Source organism: Mesoplodon bidens (genome assembly GCF_964165515.1).
Source record: "Mesoplodon bidens genome assembly, chromosome: 1".
NCBI lineage: Eukaryota > Metazoa > Chordata > Mammalia > Artiodactyla > Ziphiidae > Mesoplodon > Mesoplodon bidens.
The window spans coordinates 125,377,411-125,396,468 of NC_138176.1; the positions used below are offsets into that span (position 1 = coordinate 125,377,411).

Genomic DNA, 19,058 nt, shown 5'->3' on the forward strand with positions numbered 1-19,058 from the left:
TAGACTTACTGTGGTGATCATTTTGCAGTATGTACATATATTGAATCATTATGCTGTACACCTGAAACTAATATAATGTTATATGTCAATTATATCTCAATTGTAAAAACCACTTGGAAAGCAAATATAAATAAATAAATAAATATACAAAGAGAAGAACTAGTCAGGATCTAGTCCTCCCTGGAGCTCTTAGCCCTAGCCCAGAATATGACCTGGATTATTTGAAAAATATGACTCTTCTAGGGAGGAAAAACCAATCAAAATAACACTCAGAAGAGATCCTAGATCACAATTTTTCCTTTTCTCTGCTTAAGGTCCAGGTTACATTTGAAGGAGAGAAACTAATCCTTTAGTATAATAGTCTGATAGTTCCTCTGAATACCAACAGTAGCACCTAATTTATCACTACACCTTCCAATTCAGGACTCAGTGCTCTAACAGGATAACAGAGCTAAGGATTGGCTTTCCTTTCTAGTGTTTAAAATTTGTTTAGTAGTCCAACAAGTTAATAAAGCCTAATACTGTCTTACTGCCCTAGATTTTCAACCCTGATATCCTAATGGAAAATTAAGGTCATATAGTATTTATAAATAAAAATATATAATAACAAAAATATTATGTTCCTTTGGAATTTTCTTCTTCCAGCTTTATTGAGATATAATTGACATATAACATTGTGTAAGTTGAAGATATACAATGAGTTGATTTGATATATATTGCAAAATTGTTACCACCATACAGTTGTATATTACAAAATGATTATAATATGCTTATGTGTATATTTTTAATAGATATTTTTTGGAGTATAATTGCTTAACAATACTGTGTTAGTTTCTGTTGCACAACAAAGTGAATCAGCCATATGCATGCACATGTCCCCATATCCACTTCTTCTTGAGCCTCCCTCCCATCCTCCCTATCCCACCCCTTTAGGTCATTGCAAAGCACCAAGCTGATCTCCCTGTGCTATGTTGATTCTTCCCACCAGCCAACTATTTTATATTCGGTAGCGTATATGTGTCGATGCTACTCTCACTTCGCCTCAGCTTCCCCCTCCCACTCCGTGTCCTCAAGTCCATTCTCTATGTCTACCTCTTTATTCTTGCCCTGCAACTAAGTTCATCAGTACCTTTTTTTTTTTTTTAGATTCCATATATATGCGTTAGCATACAGTATTTGTTTTTCTCTTTCTGACTTACTTCACTCTGTAGGACAGACTCTAGGTCCATCCACCTCACTACAAATAACTCAATTTCATTTCTTTTTATGACTGAGTAATAGTCCATTGTATATGTGTGCCACATCTTCTTTATCCATTCATCTGTCGATGGACATTTAGGTCAGTTTGATGTCCTGCCTATTGTAAATAGTGCTGCAATGAACATTGTGGTACATGTCTCTTTTTGAATTACAGTTTTCGAGGTATCACCTCACGCCGGTCAGAATGGTCATTATCAAAAAATTTAGAAACAATAAATTCTGGAAAGAGTGTGGTGAAAAGGGAACCCTCCTGCATTGTTGATGGGAATGTAAATTGATACTACCACTATGGAAAACAGTATGGAGGTTCCTTACAAAACTAAAAATAGAACTACCATATGATCCAGCAACCCCACTACTATGCTTATATATTATCTCAGATGTTTCACTGTTAGTATATAGAAACACAACTAATTTTGTGTCCAGCAGCTTTACTGACTCAATTAGTTCTAACAGATTTTTGGTAGAGTCTATAAGATTTTCTATACATAAGGTCATCCATGTGCAAATAACAACTTTCCTTCTTTCTTCCTAGGTTGGATGCCTTTTAATTCTTTCTCTTGCCTTTGCTCCAGCTAGGATTTCCAGCACTATATTGAATAGGAGTGGTGAGAGTGGGCACCCTTATCTTGTTCCTGACCTTGGAGGAAAAGCTTTCAACCTTTCACCCTTGATTATCATGTTGACTGTGGGTTTGTCATATATGGTCTTTATTATGTTGAAGTTTGTTCCCTTTAGACCCAACGGGTTTTTACAACATGAAAGGTTTTGTGTTTTGTCAAAAGTTTTACTGATCTATTGAGATGATCATATGATTTTTATCTGTCATTCTATTTAAATGGTATATCAAATTTATTGATTTGTATATATTGACCCATCCTTGGATTCCAGGGATAAATCTCGATTGTGGTGTATGATCCTTTTAATGTGTTGTTAAATTCAGTTTGCTAGCATTTTGTTGAGGATTTTTGTACCATATTCATCAAGGATATTGATCTATAGTTTTATTGTAGTGTCCTTATCTGGTTTTGGTCAGGGTAATACTGGACTTGTAAAATGAGTTTAGAAGTGTTCCCTTCTCCTCCTACACTATTGGTGGGAGTGTGAATTGGTACAGCCACTATGGAAAACAGTATCAAGGTTCCTTAAAAAACTAAAAGTAGAGCTACCATATGATCCAGCAATCCCACTCCTGGATATATATCCAGAAAAAAACATAATTCGAAAAGATACATGCACTCCAATGTTCATTGCAGCACTATTTACAATAGCCAAGACATGGAAGCAACCTAAATATCCATCAACAGAAGAATGGATAAAGAAGATGTGGTACATATATACAGTGGAATATTACTAAGCCATAAAAAAGAACAAGGGCTTCCCTGGTGGTTCAGTGGTTGAGAGTCCACCTGCCAATGCAGGGGACATGGGTTCATGCCCTGATCCAGGAAGATCCCACATGCCACAGAGCAGCTAGACCCGTGAGCCATGGCCACTGAGCCTGCACGTCCACAGATTGTGCTTCACAATAGGAGAGGCCACAACAGTGAGAGGCCCGTGTACCGCAAAAAAAAAGAAAAAAAAAAAGAACAAAATAATGACATTTGCAGCAACACAGATGGACCTAGAGGTTGTCATACTGAGCGAAGTAAGTCAGACAGAGAAAGACAAATATCATATGATATTGCTTATATGTGGAATATAAAAAAAGGCTACAAATGAACTTATCTACAAAACAGAAATAGAGTTACAGATGTAGAATATAAACTTATGGTTACCCACGGGTGAGGGAGGGGGAGGGATAAATTGGAAGATTGGATTTGACTCATACACATTACTATATATAGAATAGCTAACTAATAAGGACCAACAGGTTAGCAGAGGGAACTCTGCTCAATACTCTATAATGGCTTATATGGGACAAGAATCTAAAAAAGAGTGGATATATATATATATATATATATATATATATATATATAAACAGATTCACTTTGCTCTACACCTGTAACTAACACAACATTGTAAATCAACTATACCCTAATAAAATTTTCTTTTTAAAAAAGTGTTCCCTTCACTTCTATTTTTTAGATGATTTTGAGAAGAATTAACATTAATTCCTTAAATGTTTGGTAGAATTCACCAGGGAAACCATCTGGTCCTGGGCTTTTCTGTTTGGGAAGGTTTTTGATTATTGGTTCAAACTCCTAACTCATTGTTGGTCTGTTCAGATTTTCTGTTTCTTCATGATTTAGTCTTGGCAGGTTGTATGTTTCTAGGAATTTATCCGTTTCTTCTAGGTTATACAATTATTTGGTGTATAATTGTTTATAGTAATCTCTTATGATCCTTTGCATGCCTGTGGTATCAGTTGTAAAGTCTCCTCTTTCATTTCTGATTTTGAGTCTTCTCTCTTTTTTTTTAGTCTAGCTAAAGTTTTGTTAATCTTGTTTATCTTTTCAAAAAATCTTGATCTTCACTGTTGTTTTTCTGGTCTCTGTTTCATTTATTTCTCTGATTTGGTTATTTCCTTCCTTCTGGTAACTTTGGGCTTAGTTTGTTCTTCTTTTCCTAGTTCCTTGAGGTGTAAATTTAGAGTTTTTATTTGAGATCTTTCTTTAGTCTTCATGTCAGTGTTTATCACTGTAAAATTCCCTCCTAGAACTGTTTTTGAAGCAACCCATAGATTTTGGTATGTTGTATTTCCGTTTTAATTTGTTTCAAGATATTTTTCAATTTCCTTTTCAATTTCTTCTTTGAACCATTGGTTGTTCAGAGGTGTGTTGTTTAATTCCCACATATTTGTGAATTTTCCAGCTTTATTTCTGTTATTGATTTCTACTTTCATACCATTATGGTAAGAAAAGATAGTTAGTTGATTTCAATCTTCTTAAATGTTCTAAGACTTGTTTTGTGACCTGCCATATGCTCTATCCTGGAGAATATTCTGTGTAAACTTGAGAAAATGTGTATTCTGCTGCTGTTGGATAGAATGTTCTACATAAGTCTGTTAAGTCAATTTCTCTAAAGTATGATTCAAGTTCAATGTTTCTTTGTTGACTTTCTCTCTGGATGATCTATCCATTATTGAAAATGAGGTATTGAAGTCCCCTACAATTACTGCATTCTTGTCTATTTCTCCCTTCAGATCTGTTAGTATTTGCTTAATATATTTAGATGCTCTGATGTTGGGTACATATATATTTATGATTGTTATGTCTTCTTGATGAATTGACCCCTTTATCATCGCATAATAATAGGTCATATTATATTATTTAATGTATATATAATATTATATAATGAACTTCTTTGTCTCTTAATACTACTTTTAGCTTAAAGTCTATTTTGTCTGATATATGTATAGCTACTCCAGCCTGAGTATTATTTTTGTCATCTTTGCCAATACAATCCAAGAAAAATGCTATGTCATTTTTTTGTTTGTTTTTTTAAATTATTTGTGACTGTATAGGAAAGATTTTTTAAATAATTAACTGCAGCCACTCACATGAAGAATTTTATCAGAATGTTACAAAATGGTTTACATTCCTGGGTAAGGTTATAATTTAATAGGCATGTCAAAGTTATTTCCACAATTGCTAGTAAATTCAGACTATTTAAATATTAAGTTACTTGAAATTTCATTAGAGTATTCTATTTCACATGATTCCTTAAGGATGAAAGCAGTTACACAATAAGCAAAGTCAGAACTATTTTTTCTTTTTTCTCCTTCTCAGGAAAAACACCTTTTTACTATCACATGAGCTTTAAAGTCAGTAATATTGACTATGACAGCAAGTTCAAAAAACCATATTCACAAGAATATATGGACCTAACTAAAAAGATAGTATCTTTGGTAAGATGAAATTCTTTTCTTAGCATTGTTTTTTTTAATACTATGCACTTTAAAATGTCAGAATCCTAGCACTCACCCTCCAAGTTGGAAATGATTGATAATTTGATATTATTTCTTACTACTACCTCAGTTCTAGATGAGGATAGTGAGCCCTTTCAGAAAGTCAGTTAGAATACATGTATGGGAGGAAAAATGTAAGAGGGACACATTTTGAAACATCTAAGAAATGCCTGACATGCTATAGACAGTCAAAGAATATTTCTAACGTATTAATAAATTAAATGAATAAAACTTACTCTACCTCCAAGATAGCTGACCAAGGCTATGCTGTTTCTGCTCCTAACTTAAACAGTCCTTCAAGGAAGAGAAATGGCCAGTGTAGAAGAGAACGTACAGCCCAATATAAAACTCTTCTTGTTGATCCTCAGTGTATGTAAAAATTTTTAAATGTCTACTTAAGAATATGCTTGTTATAAGTTAAACTTTACTTGACTAGAGACCTAATGAAAAGTCTTGACTGCCCCTTGGACATAAGCTTCCTTTATCATAGATACCATTCTAACTAACTCAAATAATTCTATCAATCAAACCAAATTCTGCCAAGAGCAATGGTGTCATCATTCATCTCCCATTTCCCTGAGCAAATTCCTGACCAGACATTTTCAGACCTAACTGTCTCTGAGTAAAGCTTGTAGTTTTTCCACAGCATTCCACTACCTCCAGTTTCTAATAAACCCAAAGACTTTAAAAGTTTTGGTGTGCTTTTACCATTAGACTAAGAGTTAGCATATAGAAAATGAAGAAAGAAAATTCCCACTTTTAGTTTAGCTTTATGATAAAGAAGGAAATGACAAGGAAGCAGTATAACACACTGATTAATAAATAGTAGACTTTGGACTCAGAGTCCTTGTTCAATTCTGTGTGTAGCCATTTACTACCTGTATGACTTCAGACAAGTTATTTAATCTTCCCACACCTCAGTTTCTTCAACTAAAAATGAGATGACAAATACCTATACCATGGAAATGTTCTTGGCATGACATAAGGTTAAATATGTCATAATCTTAGCAGAAGTCTTATTATTCTGTAAACCCTTAAAATAAGGATGGTCTAAAACAATTACCTAAAATAAGAGTGCCAATAGACTTAATAAATTATAAGTATATAACAAAGCTAATATGTAAATTTAAAATAACTCCAAATATGCCCACACTAAGAAATTCACCTTTTCTGCTATAAATTCAAATCAACACGTCCAAACCAATTAACCTATGTTTACTTCACAAATGAATATTCCAAAACTATCAGTCTGATCTATTATCATATCATCTTGGTCAGTCAACCACCCATCCTGACATCTTCCTTCAGGCTCCTTTAGCAGTCCTAATTCCCAATTTGTAAGTCACCTGTATTAAAACAATCACCAAATATTTCCCATACTTTTTCATTTACATGGGTCAGAATGTCTGCTTTTACATGCCTTTCCTTCTATTTTCATTTAATTCAATGCTCCTTGTATTATAATTATTACCATATACACAACATTCAAAAGTACAACACTGGTGATGATAGCATGTACCAAATGGACTTGTGAATCATTCATCAAACTTACCTATTAGTCATTATTATAATGCACACAGCCTGTTTTTCTTCTGATTTCCATTAAATAATTCTTGTGATGATTCAGTCTAAAAGGAGAAAGGGAATTAAATAAAGAGAGATGCTGCTTTACTATGAATCATAGTTTTTTTTTCACTACAGAGAAGAAGCCTTCATGGGGAACATTTTCATGTTTTAGATATATGGTTTTCTAGTGGGAAACTCAAAAAGAAATCTCTGTTATTTCATTTTTTTTTGTAGCTCTCCAACAGATATGATGTCCAACTACAGTGAATATAAATTCTAAAATTTAGGAGTGAAGTAGTACCTTAACAACAAAAATTAGCTTTACTAATTGTCAGGACTGGTCTAAGCACTTTATATATTAACTTATTTGATTCTCCTGATATCCCCATTTTCCATATGAGGAAACTGAGGCATGAAAAGGTTAATTTACCCAAAGCCATATTGCAAATATGCTTCCTTCTACTTTATGATTTATTGTCCTATAATTAATGAGCATGCAAACATTATAAAATCTCAAGCACATTTCCAATTACATCAATTTTCACATGACAGGTCAAATATTCCAAAATGTTTAACCAAATACTATGTGGTTTTCACATATAAATGCAGTGGATTATAGATGACCAAAATGATACCTGATATGTGTAAGATATCTAAGATTACCCATAAAAAACAAGTCAGCCAAGCTTATACATCATACCACTTACCAGAGTATCCAAGGGCAGGGATACTCTTCATATTGCATCTTTGGTCATTATATAACCAGGGTATTCATCAAGTAACAAATTTTCTGCTGAGCCAACCTAAACCTGGTATGAGCATATGCACCTTTATACTTATGTCTCTCTGTGCAGCCTACCAAATGACAGATTATCTATGGAATTCATCAGGATTAGAAGTATGTAATTTTAAAAGGTAACAAAGTGAAGGATAATATGCAGGATTCCTGTCCTATCTAATATGAGTAAAAATTATGCCAGCGTTCATTCAGTTTCATGTCCTTCAAAACTTATAAGAAAACTAAATTCAAGATTACTGTACTCTCTAATATAGGCTATTGAAAAAAAATGCTGATCTGACATATTAAATGAAAATCATTGTGCGTTAAATTTTTAACCATGAAGGAATTGAGAATATCCCAGGTTTATCAAAAAAATGCAACCAACATTATGGAGATATTATTCATATTTCAAATGGTATGAAGAAAACTTACAAAAATTACTGATGCGCTAGTTTTCTACAATTGGAAAATAAGGAGAGAAGAAATAAATATTAGATACTCAGGACAGGATGTCTGCAGACATGGTTATGGAAGGTGGGAATGGTAATAATGAACACTAACATAATTCTAAGTGAGTTTCTGAAACTTGGCACTTATTTTCAGGTCAAATACCTAACAACCCTTTTCCTACAGGGTGTACCAAGAGACCGAGATTCTTAAAAACAGGGATTGCATGAGTGCTACTGGGGAAAATTCTATAAATCCACCTTACAGCTTCTTGGAACACCCTAAGCCTGAAGTTACTGTTCACTCTAAGGATGGTTCTACATCTTCCATATATCAACACCTTATTAAACAAATATTATATGCTAAAGCTGGGTGTCTGAGTTCATTTTGAAGCTTATTTTTTTCAAGTATCATTTAGCAGGCATCATTTTTGGTCTTCAGTCAGTCTCTTTCCCTGGTTTTGGTTCATAGTATTCCCATTCTCCCACTCACCTAGTCACCATATCTTAAAGTCAATTTTGACCCCTCCTTCTCCATTATCTAACCATTATCTCCATTATCTAACCATTATCTCCATTATCTAACCATTATCTCCATTATCTAACCATTCACCAAATTTTATTAATTATTTTCACAGTATTTCTAGCCTGACTTCCAAAGCAAGATTGCTGACTAAAAGCAAGCATTTATCCCTCTCTTTCTCCTCAAATCTCACTGAAATGACAGAAGACAAATAAAAACAATACAATGTGTCTTACAATGGTGGAAATGTTGCCACCCAAAAGACTAAAAGAGTGAGGAGATTCTGGAAGATAAAAACTAGAGCTCCACTAAGAGTAAAATCTCACCAGCACAGTTGCTGACAAACTCCAGAGCCCTGGAGGTAAAATACCAGCCTCCAAGAAAGTGAGTCTTCCCAAAAGAAGCTTCAAATAAACTCAAGATCAGAGAAAGCAAAGGTTGAAAGGAAGTCATAGTGGGTAACTAATTAATTAACATAAGGTATTAATTATTCCAACAGGAAGTAATATATTGTAAATTAATTAAATGACTGAATCAAACATTCTACTGGAAGTCTATACCAATGCAATTACAAAAAGAAAAGGGAGTAATATGTGTACATTGAAAAGAATGAGAGGAAAATGTCATTATATACTGACAATATTACTAGATACTTAAAATATTCAAAAGACTAAGTTGAAAAATTACTAGAAATAATAACAGTTTTGCAAGGTGGCCAAATACCAGACCCCAACACACAAAAAGTAATAGTTTTCTTAATCAGCAAAAATAACAAAATATAAACATTATTTTAAAATTCCATTTAATAGCAACAAAAACTATAAGATATACATGAATAAAACTAACATAAATTGTACAGAAGACTCATTATTTTAATTATATCAATTCTGTTCAAATTAATAATAAATCCAGTACAATCCTTTAGTTTATGATAAAGATGCAATTTCAAATTCAATAGTGTTGGGCCAGTCAACTAGCCATCTAGAAAATATAGAAAGTGATATTATTTGTGTTTCTGGTGTAATCACTCAATTACATAAGTAGTTAGCTTGTGCAAGATTCTGTTTACTTATCTGAAGAATAGGACTGGTTAGGATTATTTATAAAGTGGTTTATAGATTTAAATTCCATGAATCTGTGGATTTATTACTATCAATTCTAGGATGCTATTATCTAACCACTCCAACTCAAAATGTTGTCTCCCATCTCTGAATACCTACAGAAAACACAATCTATAGTACTAATTTTTTCACTTACTGTGTCTTCTCTTTGTAGCTATGGGTATGCTCCCTGTACCTCTTGCCCCAGTCATCTCCTTATATTCAAATAATATTTGAAAAAAAGGAGAAGAAAAAGTCAGGGGGAATGGAGTTAGGAAGGAGTGAGAAAGAAAAATGATGAAACAGCTTAAAGAGGAAAAGGTACATTTATGGATCAGCAGAAAATTTCTGCAGCCTAAAACAGTTGACAACAGTTGAATTATTCTGAGCATATAAGTAGTTATATTTTTCTCTCTTTTCATAGGATTTTCTTTTCCACAGGAAACAAGATACTGTAATACTATTGCTCTTCTAGAGTGCAGTACAGTATTTCATGGTCTTCAGAGATATCAGTAGCTAGCTCACACACTCTCATCTAAAAATGTTGCTCTTGACTCTATGGTCTCCTCCAGCATCATTTTCCTGCTCTCCTCAGTAAAATTTTGTTGAAAAAGTTAGATATGCTTGCTGTTTCCACCTCCTTTGTCACCTGTTCTCACTTTAACCCAGTCCAGCTGGAATTTCTTTCTCTCCCCCACGCATTCAACTACTCTTATAGAGGTCACCAAATACCTCACTGTTGCCAAATCCGATGGTCACTTCTTACTTGAACTTCTCACCATTACTTATGTTCCTTCCTGAAACTTTTCTTTTTTTGGTTTACAAGATACCTCCTTCTCCATATTTTCTTCTTCACTAATTGCTTTTCCCAGCTGCCTTTGCTGGTTCCTTATCATCTGTAGATCTCTAAATATAGGTGGTTCCCTCTGCATTGTCCAGAGTCTCCCTTCCTTCTCCATCTTCCCCCTCCTTTTATCTTCTCCTCTCTTCTCTATTTGTACTCCCTCTACTTCATACTTTGTATGTGTATGTGTGTGTGTGTGTGTGTGTGTGTGTTTATTTATTTTTTGCTCCAGATTTCTTTGTCTTTTGACCCTTTGGTTGCTTGCTCAAACTTCATCATCCCAAATCTGTTACTTGATATATGTTTTCAGATTCTAAACTCTGGCTTTCCTGTATGCACCCCTTAGAATTATTTAACAAGCCCTTATATAGCTTTTATTTATTAGAACAGTGTCTGTCACTGTTCTAAACATATGACATATTATCTCACTTAATCATCGTAACAGCTCATAAGCAGCATATAATTATTGTCCCCATTCACAAAAGGTTTGACAACACATATGAAATATTGCCAACCAGTGAATCTCATCCAAGCCTTAGGGCATCCAGGGTAATTTCTGGGGGACAGTCACATAAGCATGGAGTGTCCACATGACTGTCCTTAGCTACTTAGTCTGCAGCCCCTCCAAAGGTGAAACTGTTATGCCATGACCCAGGGCCCCAGGCAAATAAAAAGCAGGCATCCCCCACAGGCATCCAGCACAGTGTTAACATAAACCATCTGGTGTGGCCCAAAGGCCCAGGTATACACACACTCTTCTCAGGCAGGACACTCCAAGGGCTTAAATGTTATCCCTCAGAAGCTGGTCAAGGGTCACTCCTTCCTTTGGAATATACAGGGATTGAACACCCTAAGCCTACTGAGTTAACTCTTTACTACACAGACAGCTTCTAGAACTTATGCATCTCACAAGAAAATTAGCATTGTTATATGAGGAAGAGGGTTGGGGCCCTAGAATGATGATGAATGCATCATGAGCATCAACAGTGGAAGTTTGTGGTAGAGGGGGATTAATGAATCTTGGTATTAAGGAGCTAGAATCCAGTGTGTGCAAAATTCTTCCAGTCATCAGATATGTAAAATTTTTTAAAGGCTTCAGTTTTTGTTTTTGTTTTTTTTAGGTATAATTGACATTAACATTGTCAACATTGTGTTGGTTCCAGGTATACAACATAATGATTCCATCTACATGTATACTGTGAAATGACCACAATAGGTCTGGTTAACATCCATCAGTACACATTATTTCAGTACATGATCAAATGGAAGTTCCCTTGTACTAGGAACATATTTGATAAGGCAGTACGTAAAATCATAAATATACCATTACATTTTTTCTCTTTATAATGAAAATCATACAAATTAAAATATATCAGAATTTCTGTGTTTTAGGACTCAAACCTATGGTACTTAAACAGTTAGTACACACGTTCATACATGAAATAAGCCTAGATCTTCCCTAAATTACATTTTTCCAAATAAAATTTTAATGTTAATTTGAAAAATAGATAAAATAAAATGCCATCCTTGTTGTATTCTAAGTCCGTGTATAATCTAGTATCTATTTTTTGATTCTATATTGTGTTCCACATTAATTGTATAACATTTCTTTCTCATAACTTCATAATCAATGGTCTTTTTTTGTCAAATGTGCATTCCATTAATTTTTAAAAATATACACAGGAGAAGCCATGAGAAGCCATATAAGAATACACACATTAACAAAGCATTTCTTATCGTTTTCCAAAACTCTATCAGTCTGAGATTTATAAATTAAATATATCAGAACCTTTTACATTAAAATGATATCCGTGAAACTACTGGATATGCTAGACTTTTCTCAAGATCAAATGAACAGGGAATGTGAATATGGTTTGTGCTAAATAAAGTTTAGTGTTAGCTTTATTGCCTGTAGTCTATAAGATGCAACTTTATTGTGCCTTCGCAAACAGGATAATTTTCTTTAAAAAACTGATCAAAATTTTCCATACATATAGCTCTATATGATAGATTACTGTGCAACACCATTGTTATGTAATTACAGAAATACCATAGAACCCAAGAGCACAGGGTAAGCAAAAGGAAAATAATCCTGAGCTATCTGAACAAGATGATTTGATGAATCCTTTTAGTGTAAGTTTAGAAAACATGGAAGAGGGGAAAAAAATACATGCACACTGCAGTCAGGAGCAAAATAGTCAACAGTCTTTCATCCCTTTATTTACAAGTACGATTCTTTTAAATAATAGATAACTAGGTTTTGGTTTTGAATGCAATTTCATAGATTCTTTAATGACAAAGTTTTATCTATTCTCATTAATTGTGGCAGGTAATATACTTGATTTTATTTCTCCATCTTGCTTTAAGTAAATAACATTTTATTTTTTTACTTTCTTATCCTTATTCTTGCTGATTTTCACTGTTTTTCATTCTATTTTTTTCTCTTGAAAATTTCAGTGTACTTAGTTAATAGTTTACATCCATCCTGAAACTCAAAGTTAGATGAATATTTTTCTTTATTAAAAAAATTATTAGCCCTATCAAAACATTATTTTCCTCACCTAAACGCCAACCCAAGGACGAGAGGCCTTTAACATACTTTCATTTGTATCCTCTCCTCACATTCCCATTCCCCACTCCTGATAAGTCTTTTTAGCACTTGTTTCCCCTCCCTCTCCTACACTCCTTTCCTATTCCTAATAGGTGAAATAGCACCTCAAGTTCTATTGTTAGGCTGTTTCTTAAAGTTTGTTGCTTCTGCTGCAAGCATTTCCATTATACATTCATTGTATTGTACACACACCCCTCAGGTTTCCTTCTTCAACATTTGTTCCCTCTCCTCTTCACCTCCCCCCCATTGAGACCTCAATTCTGTTTTATATCTTGCTTCCCTAGAATCCTTAATCATGTATTCTCCTCAGTTGTGATATGTGAATGCTATATTACTGAATTCTTGAATATCCATAAATAACTTTCTTTTACTCTAACGAGAAATTATACCTTGACTGAGAATAAGATTGTTAAATTGTCAGCTTTTTCTCTCAGAGTATGAGAATATTATTCCACCAGCTTCCACCTTCAAATGTTACAGATGAAATGATTCTATTTCTTCTGTCAACATATTTTTACTTCAGTATTAAAGTTTGTAGCTAAAATTCAAAAATGTTCTCCTGATGCATCAAATCTGCCTAAAACTCAGTCTATCCCTATGAATCTGTAGATTTTGATCTTTATTTAATTCAGAACCATCTCCCCCTACTACTTATTTTACTATTATTATTATTTTTTCCCTCTATCTCTTTCTCTCTTCAAGATCCTATTATTTACAGCCACTACTGGAATCATGATCTAAGAGTTTTGTTTCTCTTCCCTCATTGTTTTCTTCTTTTTAAATTTTACTATTTAAAGTATTTATTCTTTTTGGCCTTACAGGTCACAAATTTGGATCTCAAGAATGACACTCATCTTTTTAAATTGACTCACTAAATTTTTTAACGTGAAAATTGTGTTTTTTAGTACTACATAGTCTTTTTTTGATGTACCTGAATGTTCTTATGTGTGCTTTTTTGCCATTGTTGTTAGGTTGCTGTTTTCTCCAGAAGTTCCCTTTTGATGAGCACCTAATCTGTTATTTACTTTCTCTGGCTGCTGGGTTTCTTTATTTGTATTATCATTTTTCCTTGTTGGTTTATTCGGGCCACTGTCTTGTTACTGGAGACAATCCTACAAGATAGAGCATGAGCTATTCTTAAATCCTGTAGTCTAAATGTGGGCAGCAGGCCTTCTGCGTCTCCAAACCAAGGACCCAGGAGAAGTCTTCCAGCTCCCCATGTTCTGCCCAGTACTACCCTAGCATCAGGAGAAAGGAGGCTTCAGCCCCCTTTTCAGTTCCTTCTTGGCTTCTGTGGAGCCATGGAAACACACTCACATAGTCCAATGTCGACCTTATCCCTGGGTGTTCAAGCACCTCTGTTGACCAAGATCTTCCCAGGACCTGTTTTGATTCTATCCTTGCACAGGACTCATACTATTCTCTAGGTTCTTCCTTGACCTGTGGAAAATAAATTCCTCATCACCTTCCTGTTTCTAGGACTCCCATAAAACCCAATTCCACCTGGCCCCAGGAGTGGCAGATTGGAATAGAGAATAGAAGAAAAATACAGTATAATTAAGTTACCATCTTGTCAGGATTCCTCCATTCACTATATTTAGGAATAACATCCAAACTTATTACCATGGCCAAATAGGCTCTCTGTAATCACATTTCTATCTACCTGGGCAACCTCAGCTTATACACTCTCCCTTGCTCACTTTACTTGAGTCACAGCAACTTTGCTTCTATCCCTCAAATATACTAATCTCATTTTTACCTAGGATTATATCACTTGCTGTTCACTCCTTAGAGAATATTCTTCTCCCCTTGATAGTCAACTTTACATCTTTCAGGTCTCAATCAAATGTCACCTCTTGAAAGAGATCTTATTTTATCATTCAAGTAATATTCCCTGAATCACTCCATCACATCATTTTACATATTTTACATCACCTAACACTATCTCAAATTATCATATTTATATATTTATTTCTTGGTCTGCTTATTATCTGTCTCCTTCATTGAATCTCCAAGAAAGTATGGATCCATCTAATTTGTTAGTAGTTTTATTTCAATAGATATTTATTGAATAAATTAACATATTCTAATTGCTTTGGAGCAAGAGGGAAAATATAAATTAAATCTTTGCGATGCCAAAAATGAGTCACTGTTTCTGAAGGACTATCTTTGCCGAAGTAAAAGCCATGGACAGTGCAACGTTTTATCTTTTCCTCTGTGAAGGTCCCGCTGTGAGAAATCATCATTAGGTTAAGATCAAGAACAGCTGAGAAAATGACTCTTATGTGAGATTTCTCTGAGAGATTTCTACATATCCTGCTTTGAACCCGTCGGTAGCACATAACTGAAAGATCAGGGGAAATGGTTTGCAGTCCAGAGGTGAAAAGCAGGCTTCCATAGTACAAAAGAAAAAAAATGGAGAGAGAAATATTTCCTCCTTCTCGGGACACTTCTGTTTAGTTTTATGGCATTGATGTTCAGTGGAGGCTGAACATGGAAGACAAACTCTATCCGTTGGACTTTTGAATTTATCTCTCCAAAATGAATATTCTTACCTATCACGCTGTTAGGACGCAAATATTTTTGCCTCACCTTGCCACACAATTTACTGATTTAAGGATATTTGTGAATTAATTGAGCTAGTATAAAGGTAATTTTCAAAAAAAACCCACATGTTTAACACACATTGTATCTCTTTCTTAAATGAGATCTGGGGAAATTTTAACACTATGTATTTGATGATATTAAGGAGTTATTTGATCCCTAGGATGTGGATAGTAGTAAAATGAAACTGTTTGTTCCTTGATTGATAACTGGTGAAGATGAATGATGGGTACATGGGGTACGTTATACTATTCTATTTATTTTGAGGTATATTTGAAGTTCTTCACAATGAAAACTTTAAAATTAAAAAATTAAAAGCATAAGTTATTCATTTTATTGTTTAACAGATAAATTAAACATTTCATGGATCCAGACTGAGAAGACAGTATGTCAAATCTCATGTTGCCCAAGTAAGGTATGTAAAACAGACTGAGAGGCACAGAGAATAAAATTTTCCTTTGCCTTCATATCTCATATTCAACAGAATATCTTTGCATAGTATATAATCGAAAGGTTAAATTTGAGGCTTCAAAACCACTAGCATTTTCAAATGTGAAAACATGTATTCAAGGTCTGTTGGAAAATTATTAAACCAGAACCAAGAGTTCCAGCTGATGGTGAGTATCAGGTAAAGGTTAAATGGGGTTGTTTTTTATTTGAAGGCACAAAGTCAAAAAGCAAATCTAAAATCAGATCATTTCAACGTAAGAATGGATAAGATAGGAGAGCCACATATAAAATGTCTGACCCAGGAGTGGCACACTAGTAGATAATGTGCCAAATCTTGCTTAGAATTGCGGATTAAATGTAAAAGTTTGAAAATTTCACATAAAAGCAGGATTCTCAGAATGCGTTAAAAAAAATCAAAAGGTCTAACAACATGTGACCCACATTCCCACATAGTAACAATATTCTGACACTGAAGTTGCACTGTTTGCAGCAGGCCCTAACACTCACACAAATGTATACATATGTATTTACACCCAACCAGCTTCACTCTTTTACCTTACCTTCCTAATTCTACAGTTATTTTCTATCAGCAAAGATGTTTATCCAAACACTGGTGAGGAAGATGTAACCTGCAATAGATATGGAAAAATAATAACCACAATCTCAAATAGAAAAGCTAATATGCTTTGGAATATACCTCTTCCTAAAACTAGAACTTGTGCTATTTAATTTTCTTGGTTCCTTTTTAAATAATCCATGCTCTCAACCAGAACACCCAGAGAACTTATATTAACTCATTTAACCTGATAACAACCCTATATGGTATGTACATATTAGTTTCTCATTTTGCAGAGGAGGAGATTGAAGCAAAGTTAGGTTAAGTGACTTGCCAAGGTCACATATTTAATAAGTAAAAAACTATAGTCTGAACCCAAGCAATCATATCTAGATTATTGCATCAACTTGTCTAATCTTCAGCTTTCACACTTGCTCCACTATTATACAAACTGCATGCAGCAATCAAAATGAATTAGAAGAGGCCATCATCCCCTTCCTTAATATCCTCTGGCAGTTTCCCACAAATTCCACACTTCTTACATAGTGCACATAACCTTACCTGGAACGGCCTTGCTTCTCTCTGACCTCATCTCATACCCTCATCCTCATTCAACACTTATATCCATACAGATTGCTATTATTCCCCCAATAAACATGTCAAAATTGTTCCCACCACCAGGCTGTCAAAGCACAAATTGCACCATACAAAATTGAACAGACAAGGAAGATATTGTTCAAGCCTTTTGCAACAGGGTAGATGGTTGAATATGAATGTGAAATGGTGAATCTAGAGTACAAACTCAGTTCCTGTGAGTCTAAATCCCACTCTCTTTGCTGTTCACCATGTCAATAAAGTGCCATTTCCACTCCCTTTGGAGAAACTAGAAAACTGCTAGGAGTTCTGCTTAACAAAGGATAGAATGACTCCACTAAGAATGATAGAGGCTCAGTAATAAAAGCATAATTTCTTTGTCTGTTTCTGTTCTGCAGCCGAGCCAAAGGAAAAGTGATAACACATGCTGTGCTTAAGTTTAAATCCTGTTATATGAATAATGCAGCAAAATTTTGGTATAGGATCGAAACCATTTTACATCAGAAGCTAAAGGGCAAAACTAGGTCTTTATGTATAGATTCTTCTTCATTTAGATTTTCAGGTAAGATTTTTATGTATGGTACAGAATGATTTTCATCTTTTAATTTGAATATGGTGTTTTGCTGTGCAAATGAAAACAATACTTCTCTCTTTAAATATCATTTCATAGATAATGGTAATTATTTTTAACCACTGTTAAAGTAATCAAGGTCTCTGTTAATCAAGTTTTTGATATAGAATCATCCTTGTATTCTTGAAATTAAACTTTATTTAATGATAGATTTTTTTCAAAAAAAGCAATCATGGTCGCAAATAACATTTCTTTGCAAAACAAGGCAGCCTTAAGCTCAAACACTTATGGCTTGTTCTGTGGGTCATGATTTCTCTCTCAGTTCTTTTGGATGTCTTAAGAATCTAGACTCCCAAATTCAAGAACTGAGTTTGAATACCTTTAACATCAAACTTATTTCTTGATAGGCCTTTAATGGATTTAATCTCTCTCTTATATCTAATCTAATTCTTATTCTTGGTCACATAACAATATTGTGAAAGATGGCTTCTAAAAGATAGTAACACATGTCCTCCATTCCCAGGATAATCAGTGTCTCCCTGATCTTGATAAATGTATAGGCAATGACTGGCACATCTAAGCTAAGCTATCAGTTCTCTGTTACAACAAATTTGATCAAGGGCAGAAAAGTATCCTATCCCTACAGGAAGGACTAAAGGTTTGTGGAAAAAAAAAATGTAGTCCAAGTGTTCGTTTGTCTGGAACATCAAAAGGATCAAAAAGCAAAACCTGAACATGCTTCTCCTGGATAAAAATCCATCATGTTGTTGAAATGTGACTCTCCTCGGGTTATATTAGATGCTTTGTCTTAGAGCCTTCCTTCTCACACAGCTACTTTAATCACGGAGAAATAAAGCAGTTCTCTGATTAACAGAGAATGAACCACCAAAGATATATTTTTGGAAACTCATCTGCTAAAGACATGAACTCACATAGTAAAGAAACAGCATTATATTCCTGGTATTTCTCCAAAATTTAAGAACATTATGTAGGATCCCAGGAAAACAGACTTTCTGGGAGGTATTTCCTAGCCTTATGGTTTTCCTCAGTAGTTTTATTTATTACAATGCCATCCGACAAGTTTATGGAGAGCAGTGACTGATAAGTGTAATACTCTTAAGTACATGCAGTGCTTTGGTACTGTCTTAGCCTCTACCTGTTCCCTAGAAACTACCTATCTCTCCTCCTTCACTTCTCATCAGAAGCTAGACGTCTCTTGAAACTGACTGGGCTTTCACATGT

At 34.3% G+C, this 19,058-nt stretch overlaps 1 pseudogene across 1 annotated transcript in view; it reads left to right on the top strand.

The window, feature by feature from the left end:
* LOC308627592 (transmembrane protease serine 11C-like) overlaps nt 1–19,058 on the top strand; it is a 76,102-nt pseudogene that overhangs the window by 28,705 nt on the left and 28,339 nt on the right. Inside the window, exons 2-4 of the transcript in view lie at nt 4,992–5,110; nt 15,993–16,060; nt 17,644–17,807. The product of the transcript in view is annotated as a transmembrane protease serine 11C-like (transcript). The remainder of the gene's footprint in view (nt 1–4,991; nt 5,111–15,992; nt 16,061–17,643; nt 17,808–19,058) is intronic.